The sequence below is a fragment of the Vipera berus genome (genome assembly GCF_964194415.1).
Source record: "Vipera berus genome assembly, chromosome: 6".
NCBI classification, from domain to species: Eukaryota; Metazoa; Chordata; class Lepidosauria; order Squamata; family Viperidae; genus Vipera; species Vipera berus.
Genome location: NC_138208.1, coordinates 66,164,278 through 66,184,970, shown reverse-complemented (window position 1 = coordinate 66,184,970; position 20,693 = coordinate 66,164,278). Strand labels below are relative to the sequence as shown.

The 20,693-nt window shown below is 38.1% G+C and overlaps 1 long non-coding RNA gene across 2 annotated transcripts; it reads right to left on the bottom strand.

Annotated features, from left to right (window-relative positions):
• Positions 1-632: 632 nt before the first annotated feature.
• On the bottom strand, positions 633-16,424 carry LOC308669731. 2 transcript variants are annotated; one of them, XR_014026834.1, is made up of 5 exons: positions 16,375-16,424; positions 14,800-14,871; positions 13,040-13,117; positions 10,306-10,511; positions 633-737 (listed from the first exon to the last, which is right to left on the bottom strand). It is a non-coding gene; the product is annotated as an uncharacterized lncRNA (long non-coding RNA). The 2 variants fall into 2 exon arrangements; XR_014026835.1 differs by lacking the exons at positions 14,800-14,871; positions 16,375-16,424 and having other exon boundaries at positions 12,941-13,070.
• Between the last annotated feature and the right edge of the window lie 4,269 nt (positions 16,425-20,693).

The window sequence follows — 20,693 nt, the reverse complement described above, 5'->3', positions numbered from 1 at the left end:
CAATGTTTTTTACACAGATTTGATCTTGATATATTAATCAGGCACTCAGCATTTTCTAACTACAGAATTGCTAGTTTATGCATTTCTATAAGCACATTTAATATTTCTCAGGGAGTTTTTAATATGAAATGCTTCAACATTTCTCATATTAAATGTTTAATGCTATAATATGTATAATGTACACACTATTGACAAATTGTGATGTTCCGTAGAATAACCATTTTCTTCATAGACTATTTCAGTTAGTGCTAGTCATTTCCAACTCCAGGGGCCAGTGCTCATCTCCGTTTCAAAGCTGAAGAGCCAGCGCTCATCCAAGGATGTCTCCGTGGTCATGTGGCCGGCATGACTAGATGCCAAAGGCACACAGAACGCTGTTACCTTCCCACCGTAATGGTCCCTATTTTTTTACTTGCATTTTTACATGCTTTCGAACTGCTAGGTTGGCAGAAGCTGGGACGAGTAACAGGCGCTCACTCTGTTACGCAGCACTCGGGATTCGACCCGCCAAACTGCCAACCTTCTGATCGACAAGCTCAGCGTCCTAACCCACTAAGCCACTGCATCCCTTGTGTGTGTGTGTGTGTGTGTGTGTGTGTGTGTGTGTGTGTACCATTATGGAAATCTCCGATTTTAATATTATAATTTTATTGTTAAGATCTTGGGTTTTTTTCAAATGTTCGGTAATTCCTCTTTGGCTGTATATCTACTTAAATGCATCATGCAGCTCTTTCAGTCTGAAATTGAAAAGATAAATACTAAGGTTAAATACAAAGAGTGTCATTGAATTAAGTCTGATTACCATGGAATAAACATGGTTAGAGTCTTGCTTTTTTATGACAATTGGTCAGAAGATGGCATAATCTGCTTCAGTTCTTCACCCCCTTGAATTAGTGGCAGTGAAAAACAATCAATAATTTATAAGGAAAACTGGGGAAATGTAGAAGAGCTTTGGGTCACCACCATCATCCATGTTAATGTGCTATCCTTTAGTGTTTGAGAAACGTATGCCAATATAAATTCCACCATCTCAAACGCCAGGATCTGTTCTGCCTCAATAACAAGGTTTTGGCAACTGGTGCTGTCCTTACTGTTTTGATGCAGAACTTAAGAAAAGCAATTGATGGATTCTCTTGGCTTCATTTTCTCTTCCACTGAATATCACCTGCCAACAGTTAAAATAAGTAGTTGCTCTCCCTGACATGGGACAGGGCCAAGGACTGCAGGAAAGACCTTGGACAGAGTTTTAGTGATTTTTCAAGTTGCTCAGGTAATAGGTCACAGGTAAAGAGGTCTACAGCCCTGGGACTTGAGCTATCTCTGAACACAATCTGGTACCTTTTGAAAAAAACATTAAACCCTTGTCTAAAATTAGCTCATCAACACATCACTGGGAGATATGGAGGATGGACACAGGGTGAAGTGAAAGGCAGCACTCTAAGCATGTCATGTACTATAACAGTCTTCCCCAATTTAATGTCCTTCAGATGGATTGAGACTATAGTTCCCAGAATTTCCTAAGTACATGGTATTGTTTTCTTGTATTGGAATGCTGGCAACTGGGATCTCAAGACATCTGAAGAGTGCCACATTTGTGAAAATGTGAAATAAAATAATGTGACTCATGCATCTATTTATAATCTGGTGTCCTATTTTATAACTACTTTAAAAATACAAATATACATACAGAGCACTAATACATCACTGAAATTAATCCATTTTAAAATTTTGGGGAAAGGTGTAGCAATTATGAAGGCTGGGGGATATGGCAGAGATCATGTAGACAAAATACAGAAGTGCACTCCAAACAATACCATATTTTCTAAAGGAGGAGGAGGAGAAGGTGGGGGAGGGGGAGAGGGAGGGGGAGAGGGAGGGAGGGAGGGAGGAAGGGAGGGAGGGAGGGAGGAAGGAAGGAAGGAAGGAAGGAAGGAAGGAAGGAAGGAAGGAAGGAAGGAAGGAAGGAAGGAAGGAAGGAAGGAAGGAAGGATCAACAATCTCAGGTATACTTCGTCAGCATAGCTGAGGAATTCTGGGAGTTGAAGACCTAACACAATTGGTGGGTGCCAGTTTAGAGGAAGGCTGGTATAAGAATATATTAATCAGGATGTTGAAAAAAATTCACATTCAAAGTCCTGCATTTATCCAGCTTGGCCTCTAACACTCCAAATGTGCTTAGTGCAGTTACAAATATTTTCAGCACTTTGGCTTTTAAAAAAGGGTACAGAAAGATACAAAAATAGTCTTAAAGAAAATAGAATGCAATCAACTTACAGGGAATTGAAAAAGATAATGGACAACTGTATGATAAATAATATATGAATAGTAATGAAGTCTCCTACATATGGAAGCAACAGAAGATTGTTCCTCACTTCTTCATTTATTACTTGCCAAATCCAATTTTACATTGCCATGGGTAACTATTCATTTAAACTTTAAGTCAGTTATTTAAAACAGAAATTGTTCTCTTCTACATATTCTTGTTTCTATTGCATTAATCTTTACATCTGTGTTTAATAGAGATTTGCACCACTGAACAGCTCACCATCTGCTCATTTTTTCATTTATGAGTGAACAGAGAAAATGCCTCATCCATGAATTAAAGTGTTATGTCAATCTCTTCTTTCAGACCCCTTGATACAGTCCACTTTAAAAGATAACAATTGTGGGTTTTAGTCTAAGCGTGTTTTGGTTTTAAATAACAATGCAAAAATAACTCAGTGGAGATAGGGTAGGGGAATATTAAGCAATATTTGACTCAAATTAAAAAGTTTGAATTTGATTTTCATATTCTTTCTATTCATCTACAATTCAAGGTGAATTTTTAGGAGTTTGTCATATGATAAGAACCTAGACAAGAAGGCAGAGTCATAATTAACATTTCTCCAGAATTCTGGCAAATATAATAAACAAAAGCAGCAGTCAAAGTCCACCATAAATGCTCACAAATGCCCCATAACAGTGTTTCCCATTGATTTTCCTTGCAGTGTTAAAAGTTCACAGCTATATGTCGTGGTTATCCCCAAAGCATATATCACAATGCAATAGTCCATCATAAAAAATATCTTGACTATATAAAAGCTGCCATTAGTCCAAAGCAGCTGTTTAGTTTATGTTGCTTGTTCTTTCCCTACATGATTTTGTCCTGTTAGCCTGGCTTCTTTCCTTCTTTGCACAATGCAAACTATAGAATTGGCTTCCATCAGGGGTGGGAATGATCTGAGATTTAGATAACTTTAAAAATAGACTGGATAGGTAGTAGACTGAGTTAACAATGGTTACTAATTTTGTTGGCTTTGCAACTCAAGAATCATCAGCCACGTTTAAATATCAGCTATTCAGGAGCAAAAATGAAAAGCCAATATCACCCTTCTGTTCATGTATATTAGTTTCTGGATATATCTGTTTAACACAGAATACTCAACTTCTGTAATATGTGACACTGCTTAAGGAAAACACAATTTGGATGATATTACAGAGTCTTTGTCTCTGTAATACAGATAACAATTTGCTAAAATACATGAATGAAGTGTAGAGCTTCAAAAGACTACATGGGAGGAAATTCTTAGGTTTTCAGAATGTTAAGCCTCACGGATTCCTCACTTCACCCATCTTTGCCACCAGAGAAGCTGAGATACTGAGAGGATTTAGTGAAGGATAGGACCACCCATGTCTGTTGCTTGAGTTCTTGGAGAAAAAAACTAGGCTTGAAATGAGATTCATATTCATGAATAAAATAAATCAAGCTTTGGGACTGAGGTTGTGTAATAACAGAAATAATGAGAGGTAACTCCCCATCCTACCATCTGAGCAAATTCATTCTCCTCTTAGTTTTAGGCAGAGGTTTTGTAGACTATTTCCTTTTTATGTGGCAGTAAATACTGAATAAAGACCAGTGTTTCACGAGCTAGTAATCTCTGTGACCACTTGGAGAGGGGTGAAAGAGGAACAAAAAAGGTGAAGTGATCAAGTTAAGCATCCTACATCATGATACAAAATAAATCAGAGTCATGCCCCACTTGACTCTGTTCACTTGACATTCTATTCCATGCTATGGTTTGCTAGGTTACTAAAAAGCTATCATTAAAGGGGTAAATTAAACATACAAAATTATTCTTTCTTCTATTTTCCCTAAAAATACAGGTGGTCTTCAAGTTATGAACAGTAATTTATCAACCTTTCAAAGTTACAGCAGCCTCAAGGGTGCATTTCTGTCGTAGTACATCATGCCTATGCACAGACACTGTGGTGGACTACATTTTGGGTGTTTGCCAACTAACTTGTATTTACAACCAGTTGCCAAGTTCTCCACGAACATGTGATCACCATGTGCAATCTTCTCTTCCAGCTTCCTCAGTAAGTCAATGGGGAAGATGGCAGGGAAGATTGGCAAATGGAGGGGACAACAGGCAGCTGAAATCTTTCAATAGGCTGCAAGAACGGAGCTGAAATCATCAGAAGGTGAGCATTTCTGTCACTAACTGAAGGATCTGCCCTTGTGGTCAGATCTGCCCTTGTGGGCATCTTGCTTAATGTTCATTTCACTCAACTATCAAGATTCCATTCCCAACTGTGGTAGGAATTGAGGACTATCTGTTCTTCCCAATGTTCCCCATATGCATCGACAAGCTAACAAAATTTCCACAATACTGTTTTCATCTTGTCTTTTCTGTGAGAGGCTGGTGGGAAGAGTGGGAGAGGATATTTTTAAAATCCCAAAGTGCCTATAAATAACTTAATAAATAAACAAATATTTTGAAGCAGGTCTCTGCTGAATATAAAGAAGCTGAATGTCTCCTAAAAGATTAAAAGGCACTACACATGAATGTATTAAAGAAATAAATCCTTCTTCCTCATCCCAAAATAGAACCAGATAAGGAAACTGACCCATTGCATAGTATAGATTGCTTTTCAGTTTTTCAGCAAAAGGAGGGTAGGTAAAAGTCATAAAGAAGCTTGAGGAAGGTCACCAGAAAAGGCAGGCTGAATTTGTGTAAGATAAAGAACTGTTAGACTACAAGGGTGAACAGTTCTAAGATGGTTAAAGCACTTTAAAAGATCAAACATTTCCTGCCAAACAGATTGATTCTTCATATGTACTTTGCCCCACAAAATTATTTTTCAAAATCAGCCACGTTGTCAATGTAAAGCAACTAGGTTGCAAATCAATAAAACAACAAAAATATATTTGTGGAATAGTATTAAATTATGGAATACCTTGCCTTTAAGATGTCATTCCAGCAAAACTTTACTTTCAGAAGGTGGTTAATTTTATAGGTTTTCTAGCAATACCTTTATTGCAAAGGCAATAATAATTAAAAGAAACTTCTGAGGTCATCAAATCATTGCTTTTGAGGTTAAGTAACTCATCAATTTGGCACCAATCCCGCTATGGATTGGTGGTTTGATTGTTTCCTATACTTTTCTCTTCTCCTTTTATAGCCTCACTCAAAGATCATTTTCCAAAGCCTAATCTATTTCTGAAACCATAGGAAATTCGGCTATTGATTTCAGTGGAAAAATCTCACCCTGAGAGAATTAAAGCACTAGTCCTTCAGCTAAGAAACAAGAAGCAATATTAGCCACTATTTTCTAGGGCAAGACTAGTGCAAGCAGGAACAATGAAGAAACAATGAAGCTGCAGTCCTTGAAACTCATCCTATAAATTTAGAAGATGTATCCACAGTGGAAAGCCACTTCTGAAAAAACCTTGCAAAGAAAACTTCAGGAACTTGCCAAGACAGTCACCAGGAATATAAAAACTGACTTGAAAGCACAAAAAGAAAAAGAAAAAATCCACAATGCACAATCAAGCAGGACATTTTATCTTGTTTGTACTAGTGTACTCTGAGGGGACAAAAATCCAGATATAAGCCCTTAATAAATGAGTAAGGTACTGTACTAATGTTTTAAAGCAGAAGTGAATGACATGACACATTTATGACCTGTAAAGAAATACGATTCAAGTGCCAATGTTTTACAGGCTTCCCAATTTTAATCAAGGTTAAGTTTGTCTTCTTTAGACTATACTTACAGTATTCTTTTCAAAAGATATGGCATTGAAGAGTGATTTTGTTTGCTTGTTAAACTTATATCTGGGCTGATTTTTGTTAGGTGAAGGACAAAATTAAATTTCTTATACAGATCCTGATTGAATCTTACTTACCGTAAGTATGGACAAAACAAAATCTCCCAGCAATAGAGCTTATAGATCAGGACTGGCCACAAGGTACAGAAAGATCTCACCTTCAGCACAAAGAAATAGCTAGAGTCTTAAGACTCTGCCATTGCTGTGACCTCCAGCTTCATTACCACTCTTTAATGATGGAGTTGTTTTGGTGCATGTTTTTGTGACTGCACATGTATGGCTGATATTTTTGACCTGCCCATGAGAATATGCAGAATTGTTTATGAAACTCTATGTGACCCTCTTTCAATTACCATGAACTTTATAAAGCCTGGATAGCTTTAGCAAAAAACGTAACTGATTATCAGCAGTCATTCTATCCCAACACTGTTATGCAAAAACTTTTAGAGCAAATGAGAAATCTTGCATTTGCAGAGGATCTACATCTGGCATTTTTCTCAGACTTCTTGATATTGTTTCACTGGAATGCTATTACCTTATCCACTTTACATGGGAATCATCTGCTCTTATGGAAGAAGGAATAGCAGACCATGGGGGTAGAATGAAAAGGGGGATGAGTCTAGCATTTCTATGTAGCTACAAGGAAAGTCCAATCTCCCTTGAATGCTGTTGATTCTTTAATTCTAACCAGATGCTGACTGTTGAGAAAATTTCTGTTCATAGGCTTTTAGCAAAAAAACAGGTTAATTGACTTTTCATATGTCTTTTGCACCTGACAGCTCTTCTGAAACCAGCTTTTATTTTGAGAATCAGAACTTCTAAGGTCTTCTTCAGACACCACATTCTGATATTTTTCCACAGGTTGCACAAACTGCAATCTTCTTAAGCCAACCCTTCTATCTCCATGACCTGTTTTGAGCCTCATATACTTATTCTTTTACATACAACTATTCACACATATTCACATGAAACTGTATGTTGCTGCATAATATTATATAATGATTTGCATTATATGGAGATGGATGGATGGATGGAATAGTCTAATAAATATTACTTATAGACCTGCAGATTGTTTTCAGGAAGCCCATCAGAAAGCCATCTCTAGTCCTCAAAAGGAAGCTCTTATTCCTTCCCTCCCCCATCTCTCCCTCTATTTTTCCAGTAATAATCTGATTGTGCAGGTGAAGAGAAATTACCTCTTCAAATGCTCACAAGAGAATGAATATAATTATATATAAATTATCCCTACATGTAACACATCAGTAGGATGAAACCACAATCCTTTTCTCTATCATTTGATTTCAATGCATAAGAGGTTCCCCGCACATGCATGCTAGTCGTTTCCGACTCTAGGGGCCGGTGCTCATCTCCGTTTCAAGCCGAAGAGCCAGCGCTTGTCCAAGGACGTCTCCATGGTCATGTGGCCGGCATGACTACATGCCAAAGGCACACAGAACGCTGTTACCTTCCCACCATAGTGGTCCCTATTTTTCTACTTGCATTTTTGCGTGCTTTCAAACTGCTAGGTTGGCAGAAGCTGGGACGAGTAACAGGCACTCACTCTGCTACGCAGCACTCGGGATTCGACCCGCCAAACTGCCGACCTTCTGATCGACAAGCTCAGCGTCCTAACCCACTGAGCCACTACGTCCCTTTTCAATGCATAGCACAATACATTTATAAATGAGTACTGATACTGGTGATGTACCCTTGCCAGTATAACACACCATTATGCTCCTGAGATAATGGTATTGTGGAATGCTTCTGAAAATATAAATTAATAGGGTTGATAGCTAAATAAAGACAAGAAGCCCTGTGTTGGATTTCTTGCTCCATTCTTCCCAGTAATGTCAAAGTAACACAATACATGGAATGCAGTCATCACATTGAATTCCATTGCGTCCCTTTACCAGCTTTAACGATGGAAGAGAGTAGTGAAGAAATACAAGTGTATGATAACATCATATTACGAATTGTATTTTACAGTTCTGTACTTGATGTTACAAGATAGACAAAGGAGAAACAGCTCTACGAATGTTGCTACTATCCGATCCTACCATACAGTAGCCTTATATTGCATGCTCCTAACCTGTTGACTTTGAGCAAGGGAGGGAAGACAACATCTTGAAGAATGTTAATTTTGCAAGTGTAAAATGGAATTCTTTAGCCTGAAGTAGTATTAGCATGACTTCTACAAAAATACTGGACACTATAGCACAATGATATGTAATTTTGTTGAAATGAATGTTTTAAAACAAGTCAAATTAAGTGCAAGGAACATTTCATTTTTCCAGGATAGAAAAATCAGGTTAGTCACTGACTGTTCACTCAATCACTGTAAATGTACCTATACAATGATAAATTTATTCTGAACATTGGGTATGCTTTATGCATGCCTTTTAAAAAAATCTTAGTTGCTTCTTCAAAATGAAACATGTGAAAAGACGTCTAAAATGTTGAATGAAGTCAATTAAATTCCTTGCAGAAACTTGTTTGGTGATCTATTTTCAAACTTGGGATCTTGTAGCTCCAGCTTTGCACGATACCTAGATTTTTTTTCTAACTTTTATATACATCTCAGAAAGGCATAAAAGTTATATTGTAAGTGCAACAGTAGTTTATATGGGAGATAAAATTAATACCAGGCTGTGAGCTAGTGCTTCTGTTTTCTTAGATATTCTCCAGAATATGCTATTATAGGCAAAATCATATCCTCTCCCCCACAACAGACGTTTTATAGATCATGTGACTCAATTATCTTTCTATCTATAAATGCATCTAGAGTTGTTGGGATGTGATGAGGTTCACTAAAATACATTTAGCCTGAATATTAGTTTTCTGTTCAAATTACTTTATCAGAAATCTATTATACACATTACCATTTTTATTTTCAGAAGAGCAAGGTGATTTCTTTTCTTCCTGTTCCAAGACAACATAGTTACAATCTACTTTTATAGAATAAATTGCTATAAATTAAGTTAGCAGCAGCATAACAGAGAAGTAATAGATCTCTGTCTCTATCGTAGCAACTGACAAGTTTATTCAAATCCAACTTGTCGTATCTATTTTTGAGTTTATTCCGATGCTGATGAAGCTCCATTAATTTTTTTTCTCACTCACTATTTCCTCTTTTTATTCTAAAGCCTCAGGGACAGGAATTTTTTATGATGACATTCTTTTTGATGAATTTAGATGATAGCCCTGAAGGCTAAGCTATACAGCATATTAGGCAGGCTTATTTATTTTAACAGTAAAACTTTATTTAATTATAAAATAACAAAATTTGATGGTATTCGATGCATTTATATCCATAAGGGCTTACTAATTTAATTTTCAAGTAACATACAGTGGAAATAAAATGTTGATTAAAGACATAAGACTGTATGAACCTTGCCATTTTCAAGCCAAGCCAAGTTTTGAGTTGAAAATATTTTTTTAAAAAAATGATTAAAACATTTTTGTTAAACAAATTGTTAAAGGAAATATGCCCCCCTCCCACTTTAGAGGTTTTGACCAGTGTCCAGAATGTCCGATCACTGGTGGACATACTAGCTGGAAATTGTAGATGTAGCCCTAATACAGTCGGACAACAACAAATTGTGAAACACCAACATAAGATAAGTTACCTCTCTTGATTTCATATTATCTTGTGATCCCCAGTCCCTTGCAGTCAGGCATATATGAAGCAGGGAAATAAACTGCAGCACAATATGAGCTACTATTTGGATTGTTTGTTGTTTTGGATATGATTGGGAAGAGGTGATCCAGAAAGCCAAGGAGAATTAATACAGTTCTGTCTGCAATCCCATTAAAGCAGACATGTTAAACTCGCAATGTCACATGATGTCGCGTAATATATTGGAACTTTTTCCCCATTGCTAGCAATGGGGTGGGCACGGTTTCCTCGTGATGTGTCCAGCCCGTGGGCCGGCAGTTTGACACCCCTGCATTAAAGCATTTACATCTGTTTCCAGATCAAACAGATATACAAGCCTGATACACACATGGCTGCTTTAATGAGTGGCAGATAGGTTCTCTGTTCATACTCCTGGATATCTGAAAACATCTCTTTCCAATCTAAAGCCTTGTATAGCTCTGACAATAAGCACAACCCTGCTAATAAAGCTTTTAATGTTAGTGCTGACATTATTAAGTACAGTAGTGATTAACCAAAGGACTAATTGGAAGGCAGCCGCACATTAACTCTAAGGCCATACCTGATTATGTTCTATTCTGGGGAAAGTGAAGAGCAATAATCAGATAGTCCCAGGTTTAAGCATGATAATCAGCACAAGGAATAAATGAGAGAGGAAGCCAAGTTTGAGCAACAGCTGCAGATGTAGTCATGATCAGGAGTCAGGCTTAAAGCATGTTCAGCAGATGATTAATCAACAACTGTGTGGTTCTCACCAAATCTGGGTTTCTGAGCACAGGATGACAAAAAGGTTATAAAACTTTTAGTTGTTTGTTCAGTCAGAGGTATGGCTGTTAATGCTCAAACAAGTCCAATCTAAGATTACCTGGCACATGACTAACCATAGCTGGTCCAAAGAAAAACAGATTTGCATATTCAGACTTGTGCCATTCAATTTCCTGGACTTCTGCACAACAGCATCATCACTATCTTGGGATTAGGTGTCCATCCATTAGATGGAAAAGATTCTGATTTCAGCTGTATATCTGACTGTGAATGTCCAGGTTTTCTAGCCATGTTTTTTAGGTATTCAGCCTCAAAATTTCCTCCTTCTCCTCTGAAACCAAACTATTCTTTAATTGTTAAAATAACCTTTTTTTACTCAGTCAGGGGGCCCTCTGTAATGATACTTTTCCCAAGCAGCCATGAAATACAGAAAGTTTTAAACCCTAAAGAAAATGTTAAAATACAGAAACTGTTTGCTACCATCTGGTGCTCATCTGGGTTTTTGTAGCCTGGTTAAGGTATATGTAACATGCACATACACACACACACACACACACACACAGAGAGAGAGAGAGAGAGAGAGAGAGAGAGAGAGAGAGAGAGAGAGAGAGAGAGAGAGAGAGAGAGAGAGAGAGAGAGAGAAAAGAACAGTTAATATATCTGGGATGTAGGCTTTAGCCAGTGATATCCTACATCTTAATAAAACTATTAATCTTTAAGTTACTAAGAAGCATTTTATTTTAACAATAAAACATTATTGTTCAGATCAGATGGCCCTCTGGTAGTCAGCATCATCATTCATTTTCTTTAAATCCTACCATGAAGACTTATATTCTGGATAATAAAAAGGCTGAATATTTCCAATAAATTGGCCAGAAGGGAACCAAGTAATATTGAATGGTATCATTATATTAAATTATAGCCCAGCTAAAGATTGCATATACCATTATTAGCATTTTGTGTCTCTTTGATATAATTGCTTCAGTTTTCTAGTACAGAATCTGAAAAGTTACTTAAAGAAAACATTTGAAGGAGAAAAACCAATCTCACAGAGACAGAGATGTATACGCGACATGCACCATTCTGAAGCAGAGCTGGTTTATTTTACTGCAATCTTTCAAATTTAATGCAGTCTTTTAGCATTTAGAAGCCTGATCATGCTTTGCAATGATTATATGTTAGAACAACTATGGCATACTGCCATTTGGTAATTTTAATCAGAATTTCAGGCTAAAAGACAAAAAATGGAAAGCTTGGTTAATAGCACCACCAAGGGGACGTATATAGAAGTACAAATTAGTAGTTATGCTTAACCTTCAACAGTGTAAAGTTGCACAAAGAAGGTACTTAGCTGTTTTTTGGGAGGAGGTGGGCAGAAACAGAACATTAGTGGGATTTATAATATTTTCACATTTACAAATCTATATATGGGAAGAGATACTTTTGCATTTCTGATTGCTTAACATTTCTTTTTTGTTCCATTCGTTGTCTAAACTGAAGCCTCTGTCTTTGCACATAGACATTTAGCAGACTTTCAAGCTTGCCAAATTAACTGTGTGGCTATTTACTGAGACTCACCAACCAGCAATACTTCAGAATGAGCAAAATGATGCCAGAATTAAGGCACAGAGTTCCCCAGGCAGGAATTTAGGGGACCGAGCTATCCATCTTTGGCTAAAAAGATCTTTGCACTTATTTGTATTACTGACAAATTACAAGCTGATTGTCATATTTCAGAGACCTTATTTAAGGATGAGCTTTTCATTTGGTGTTTGTTAGACAAGTAAGAATCAAAAACTCTTATCAACTGATTGCACATCCAGATCAAGTATTTCTAATCACATCATTTTTAATTGGACAGTAGGACAAATATTGCTCTAACAAGTTTTCCCTAGCTCCGTGGCGGCGAACCTATGGCACGCATGCCACAAGTGGTATACAGAGCCCTCTCTGTGGGCACGCACCCCATCGGCCCAGTCCTAGGACTTCAGCTGGTTTTTATAAAACCTTTTCGCTTTAGACCTCTGCCGCCATGGGCAAAAAAAAAAGATTCAATCAATCAATTTCAACTTCTTGCAGGAAAAAAAAAGATCTTGCAAAGTTGGAATTGATTGAACTTTTTAGTCCCACCGTCTGCCGTTACCACTACAGCCACGCCCACCCAATGGGCCACACCCACCCAATGGGCCACGCCCACCCAATGGGCCACGCCCACACGGCACCCGACGATACATAAGTGAGTTGCAATTTGGGCACTCGGTCTCTAAAAGGTTCGCCATCACTGCCCTAGCTATTTTGAAGACTACTGATTAAGAATAACTAGTACATCTTCCTAAATAAAGGTACTTGCTTAACTCTGCCAATTGCTTTTAAAACTGCTTGCAGTTATCTTAAATCCAGTTATAGATTATTAATTCTAAAGACAAACTTACAAGAATGTTAAAATAGCAGGAACACATCAGTAGCTATGAGTAAGTAATTAGCAACATCATATTCACTTAGCAGGCCCTGGGGAAATGGCCATTAGTTACCATCATTATCTTCATGTTATTAATGTGCTTTATAACTTCTTCAGTAGTGTTCTCTTGCACTTTGAAATTTGAATCTTTCTAGATTGGAGTGGTAAATAAATCCCAGTGGAGGGAGGGAGGAAGAGAAAGAGAGAGAGAGATTGTTTCTGACCTATCAGGTAAGATTAAGTCAGACCTAGTTTGCTTAAAAATGCAAAATTGAGTATCATTCAGGTATCATACTTAAGCAGATCTTTTAAAAGGATGCTAAGACAAGAGTTCATTATTGCAAACAATTTAAAAAGGATTTTCCCAGCCATGAATTTAAAATTTTAGTAAATGCAATGCCATGGAAGCAAATACAAAGTGATGCACATTCAAGCAAAAGAGCCAAATTTTATATACAGTATACAATAATAAGGCCTAAACATATACATTTCACTGAAGCATCATAACTCTTGATCCTTTCTTGATCATCATATATAATCAAGAAAGGATCAAGAGTTATGATGCTTCAGTGAAATGTCAACCCTATTTAGTAGCTTCTATATACAAAATTGATATTTGACTGCTATCCATCAACAGTAAAAGGAATGAAAATAAAACTGTAAATTTAGTCATAGCTTCAGAGGAGTTCCGTGATCACACTAAAGATTATTGCCCATAATTCTGTTTGGCATATCCAACAAAGGGTATTGTGGAGTTGGACAAAGTTCTAAAAGGGTAATCAAAATTAGTCTGCCCGAAAGCTACAAATTTGGGACTTTCTAATTTAGAAGACTGCCAAGAAGGGTTATATGTAATACAGTTTTACGTAATCCAGCCTTCCTCCTCTCTCACAATATTAGATCCTGATGAGGCATTTCTTTTCATAACACAGTGAAACTGGCTACCATCAGATGCAGCAAGATAGTTTGAAGAGTTTCAGCAACACAGCTATTTGTCTCAGTGGCTATATCCAGTGCTTTTTTTGGTCAAAGAACGCACTGGAACGGAGTTCCGGCACCTCTTTTTTTTGATAGATTTTCCAAGTTTTAAAAGTTTGAAAATTTGATATTTGGTCCACGTGGACTCGAATTGCCCTGTCGAGCATAGCAGGTCGGTGGCAAAATTATTAAAATGGTGCATGCGGGCTGCTTGTGTGTCGAGTCCAAAGCATGCATACTTTGTCCGCATTGCTTGTGATGGCGCTGCTCGGCTTGTGGCACTGCTCAGCTTGTGATTGGTCCTGTGGTCGCACGCTGAGCGCTTACTGCAGGCGGCGACCGTTATGTTTCATTACACAACTGACGTGTGTGGGTGTGTGTACAGTGATTGACTAAGTGCGAAAGGTAAACAATTTATTTCAAAAAAATAGTGGTGAATTGAAAATCTTTTTTAAAATTTTTAGTGTAAAAGTGTGACCCCGAATTTAAAAATGAAAAACAAAATACTAATTACTTCTCAACCACTGGTCCTGCTAAGAACTGAATATATATTTTTTTAAATAAAAGATTAACAAGATGTGAGTTCTGGCACCTTTTTTTTTTACAAAAAAAGCACTGGCTATATCTAATCTCCAGAATCTAAGGCAACATGATTAAGTACCAACTACTAAGGAACAACAGCTGAAGAGAACTGTTACCTACCTATGAGCTTCATAAACAAGCAAAATTTCATGTAACAGCAACAGCATATGAACAAGAATATATGGAATATAAATTTTCTGTTTAGATATGTAGATCACCATTTTTATTTCCTTCACAAGGGAGATAATTTACCTTTTCCTGAGGCTCACTAACCTTGACTCAGTCTTCCATCCTTCCGAGGTTGGTAAAAAGAGGAACCAGATTGTTGGGAGCAATATGCTAATTCTATAAACCATTTAAAGAGGGCTGTAAAGCACTGTGAAACGATATATAAGTCTAAGTGCTATTGCTATTGCTATCATTCTATACTATTTTTTCTTTTTTAAAAAACCTAGCTATCCATCAGCTATTGTTTTCTCCAAGTTTTCTTAGATTTCTATCCCAATTTCTTTATGAGATTATGATGTGTTACCCCAAGAGAATACAAAATTGTGGGCCTTGAAAACTAATATAAGATACTTTCATTATGGCAGATGGTTAAAGTGCCTATTTAGTCCCTGTTACTCGTCCCAGCTTCTGCCAACCTAGCAGTTCGAACGCACGTAAAAATGCAAGTAGAAAAATAGGGACCACTACGGTGGGAAGGTAACAGCGTTCCGTGCGCCTTTGGCGTCTAGTCATGATGGCCACATGACCATGGAGATGTCCTCGGACAAACGCTGGCTCTTCGGCTTCGAAACGGAGATGAGCACCAGCCCCTAGAGTCGGAAACGACTAGCACGCATGTGCGGGGGAACCTTTACCTTTACCTTTACACAAGAGTAAAAAAATCCTTTGCCCTCAGGAAGTCTTAACCAGTTTGAGAATTCCCACATCAATTTCAATGTGTTAGAAATTACATTTTTTTCTACAGTTGTGTTGGTAGACAATATAGGTTAAAAATTAACCACCACTTGAGTTTCTGAAGAAAAAGTTGATGTAAATCTAATAAATTCTATGGTAGTATTCCACCAGAGTAGATAGCAAGGGCCCTGCCATTTGTATTCCTGTATGTATAACAAATTTCTTCTATGGCTACCATCTCATTTGATTATTAATTATCTAATTTAACTATACAGGATTATGAAATAACTAATATTGTATATGGAGGTATTTCTTTTCTTCTTTCTTATATCATGGATCTTTGGTTCCAGGCTGGTGGTGCACAATATCCAGCTCTCCCAAGCCTATTTTTGTGGTTAATAAAGTTACTATGTGATCAAGATTTTAATGTGATAAAGTTTGGCCAATCCCATCTTAAGCTTTATTTTAACCCTATCTTCCCCAGGAATTCTGTAGGTATATTAGGACTATAACTCCCAGAATGTCTATCCATTTAAGAGCTAAAATATATGAGGCAAGTCCCAAAAGATCTGAAGAATTCAAAGCAAGGAAAAGCCATTTTAAAATGCAAACCTTGAATAGTTTGATAGAAATGTCTATGTAAAAGCAGGACAACAAAATCAGTATGAAATGAGAAAGGCAAGGAACTATCTATGAAGTCAATGCAGTCTAAAAGGTCTGTTCATGCTGCTCTATGAACAAATAAAAGCTGCTTGTAACAGACTGTTTTCAATTAGTGGTTGAAACTGAGATGAAAGACATGCCTCTACATCACATAGATCTCTAATTAATAATAATTTTCTTTTTCATGTATTTTTCTCATGTAGGAACAAATAATCAAAATACAGAAACATCATGGTAATGTTATATTGCTAAGATAAAGTAGCAGTTGCTGTTCTATCTTACCATGAGAAGTAATGAAGGTAACATAATAGAATAAAACACCAAGTTTTTCTTACTTCATTTTCCTCTTTAGCTTTTCTGTTCCTATGTTCTATCTCCTTCTTGAACCTAATTTATCTCTAATTTTCACTACAAATATAGCTGAATTTCATGTGAACAATGTTTTCAAATTTATTTATGTTTCTTACTGCAATAAATGCATGCCAACAGCTGTTCGTTCTGCTAATTTTGCCAAAGCAATTTATGAGGGTGGTTAAGCATTGATCATTTGCAAATCTATTAGTCATCATAATTTTTCCTTTGAGTTTCTTCAAGTAGAAACAATTAAGGAACAAAAAATAACTCAGAAGCAAGTTAAAAAGAAGTAAAATAGGCTCAGTAGGAGATATCCAAACAAAATAAAAGTACAATTACTGTGGATCGAATAAGAAATGAATGCATCTTTTGCCATTTGAATAGCTATATTTCTCATGGTAGAGAATGGAAAATGTTTAATAGTAGTACATCTCAGTTAAATTAAATGACACATCTGATAACAATACCAGTGTATGACAAGAAAGCTAACTTGTATTAAATCCAAATACTGTTTTCATTTATTATGTCAATGGAGCTAGATATCAGGTATGGAAATCCCCATCACTCAGCTGTTGAAATAACTGCTCTCAAGTTCTCTAGGAGAAATTAGGCCATTGATGGAACACACCAATGCAGTATGTTTTGTAAGCAACCAAGGCCCCTGTATTTATAGAAGATAAATATCTGACAAAAAGCCTAAAGTGTGCTTTAGGTAAAATCTGTATATATACTCTTTGTGCCAAGTCCATTTCCTGGAAAGTCCAAGTATACATAGTTGATTTGAGTCTGCAGATTAGCTACTGGGGACTGTTGCTAGATAGAAGATGTAATCTATTGAGCTTGCTTGTTAACACCACGTGGTAACGGCTGGCAGGCTGCTGGAGTAGGGAACTAGCAAACGGCTCCCAGCATCTCAGACAGCATCTCAGACAGCGCTGCTATTGGTTGCCCCTAGGCGGCAATAGGTTGCTTCAAACCTATTGGCCGCCGCCTAGGGGCCAGGGTATAAATTGCTGCATCAGCAGCCCTGTTCTCTAGTTCAGATACTGCAAGCAATAAACCATGATCTTTGCTGAACTCACTCGCCTCGTCTTCATTCCTGTGCAACGAACCCAGTACACAACACTGCCGACGAAGGTGGGATCCTGCTTCTCCATCGAAGCTGAAAGTCACTAGGGGAGAGGCAGTGCACGCCTGGCAGGAAAAGCAAATTCCCCCCCCCCTACGGTCGGCTAACTAAGCCACACTAGCGACCATGTGCTCAGAGGACCAGTCCCTGGGCAACGGAGAGGCAGGATTCGAAGACACTGAGATCCAGCCATGAAGACCAGCAGAATTCGACATCAAGCAAGATTGGCAGATTTTTTACTTTGCCAGCATTCCACGCCCTGCATGGCTACAGGGAAAAGACCAGCAGAGCTGCGCTGGGGGAGGCGACTGATCATGAAACTGGACAGGTTGCATCCAGATAGGGTGGCAGCAGAAGCTTCGCGCCCAAAACCCCCGAGAGGGCTGCAAGTGGGCGATGGGGTGTGGGCCAGGAACTATGGGCATGGGAATTTGTGGGTGCCTGGAAAAATTACTAAAATGTCAGGCCCCCTCTGTTACGAAGTGGGGCTGGAGGGCGGGCGAGTTGTCCGGCGCCACATTGATCAGCTTAGGAAGCGTTTCCCCGAACAGCCACAAAGCGAGGACTTCATCACAAGTCCTTACCAAGGTCCACAAACCACCAGCCAAGCCGGCCCATGCATAGACCCTGAAGGCTCACACAGCCCAAGCAACGAGGAGTTGGCTGTAGAGGAGGGGAGCCCAGACATGAAACATGGGTCCCCTGATGGAGAAAGCCAACCTGATGGCTACAGCCGCTGTGCTAACTCTGCTGAACAAACTGACTCTGGGGTTGGGCCAACCTGGAAAGGCCAGCCAGAGAGCATCGAGCCACTCTGAATCACTTGAACTAAGAGACACTGATCTACCCAGCCCGGCATGCAAGCTGGTAGGCCAGGACGTGCCTGGGTCCCCCAGGCGTTCCACAAGGCCACGCAAACTTCCTGCTTATCTGCAAGATTTTGTTCTGAAATAATAAAGCTATAATGTTGTATGCACCCTTGTATTTAATGCTGACCTACAAGATTGTAAGGGACAATGGAGCTATAATGTTGTAAGTACTTTATTGTGCTGCTAAGTGGAACCTATTCACACCAGTGTTAAGTCTTTGTAAAGTGTACTGCTGTAATTACTTTCTATTGTTGCTATAGTGTTGTTTGTTCTAAGGGGGGAGGGGTGTAATGTATTGGGCTTGCTTGTTAACACCATGTGGTAACGGCTGGCAGGCTGCTGGAGCAGGGAACTAGCTAACGACTCCCAGCATCTCAGACAGCCCGTCTCCAGCGCTGCTATTGGTTGCCCGTAGGCAGCAATAGGTTGCTTCAAACCTATTGGCCGCCGCCTAGGGGCCAGGGTATAAATTGCTGCATCTGCAGCCCTGTTCTCTAGTTCAGATCCTGCAAGCAATAAACCATGATCTTTGCTGAACTCACTCGCCTCGTCTTCATTCCTGCACAATGAACCCAGTACACAACAGAAGAATTCAAAGCAAAGTTTCTATTTTCTGGAAAATGTTAATGCCCAGGCTTCTGATTAGAAAAGGAGCTAACCCTATCTTGTTAGCTCCATCAATCTGTGAGACAAAAATAATTAAATTCAACTCAGAATTAATTTGAATTCAATAAAGAGCCCTGTTTTCAAGTTAAATTATTGACAATATTCAGTGTCAAAGACAACTATAATAAATGCAAGATAATAATTATTTCTTCAGCCATGTAAATAGCACTTCACAAAGAACGGATGTGACAGGCCTGTATCGCACATGCTTTCAATTTTTTAGCGAACAAAAAAACTGGAGCAGGAGAACGGGAAACAGAACTAAGCAGAATAATGTATGTCATATTTGGCTTAATAACAACAAAACAGCTTTTTGCAATTTGGCATTTTCCAGATGTTTTGGGATTGGGAATTGCAATCCCACAACCAGCTGATGCCAGACTGAAATAGGATGCAATTGTTCTAAATGCTTCATGAGAATAAATGATATAGAGCCATACAGCAATTTGACTTTGAAAATAGCACATTTTTAAACAGCTTTCAGAGGGAATTCATTATGTGAATTCTGTATGCTTTGGACAGGATATAGCAGCTTAGAGCAAAAGTAGTGAGTGGAATTTTAATTAAAATACAAAACTATCAAGGAACCCAGGCATTTTAAGAATGAAATGACGTCTTTTCAATCATGTATGGAATGCAACACTTCTAAATCATTGGTAAAATAACTGACCTTCAAAGGGACTTCCCATGAAATAGGAGACGGACACTAAGCTTCTATCCTCATTTTCTAATCATACTTCTATTTTAGTCTTGACAGCTTGTTTATTAATAGACTATTAAAAAAATCTTCAGCTTCTGATGCTAAAATTGCCTCCAGGGTGTTGGGCTTCTTGAGGGTTTGCATACAGAATTCAGAAGCAGTACTGGATTTGCTTATATAAAAGTACAAACTGGGCTTTTAAAAAAAAACTCCACCAATCACTGAAAGCTCATGACATATCAACATCTTGCAGACATATATAGAACTCTGAATTAATTAGCAGTAATTAGCAACATCCTTAGAGTAATGCAACATAAGCCAAATGATGTCGTTAAAACCTGATTGAATGTTATGTTCCAATTACATGTACTCTGAAATAAATTCTGAAATATCTTCTAATATAGTACATAACCAAATTTCATTATATATGCATACAGTTAAATGACTATATGCTTGGTATGTTGCACTATACCTTCTCGTAGTGGCTCCCCCACTGTGAACCATCATTCCCCAGATTAAGATTAATCCCCATTTTATTATTATTCTGAAAGGCTCTTAAAACATGGTTCTGTCAGTGGGCTTGGGGACCCCAGATTATGGAGCCAATCAAGTGGCTCCAACTAAAACCATCCCAAAGAAAAAGAAATGCAAGAAAGCAAAATGGCTGTCTGAGGAAGCTTTGCAAATAGCTGAGGAAAGGAGGGAAGCGAAAGGCAAGGGAGAAAAAGAAAGATACGCCCAATTGAATGCAGAATTCCAGAGAATAGCTAGAAGAGATAAGAATGCCTTCTTAAATGAACAGTGCAAAGAAATAGAAGAAAACAATAGAATAGGGAGGACCAGAGATCTTTTCAAGAAAATTGGAGAGATGAAGGGGACGTTT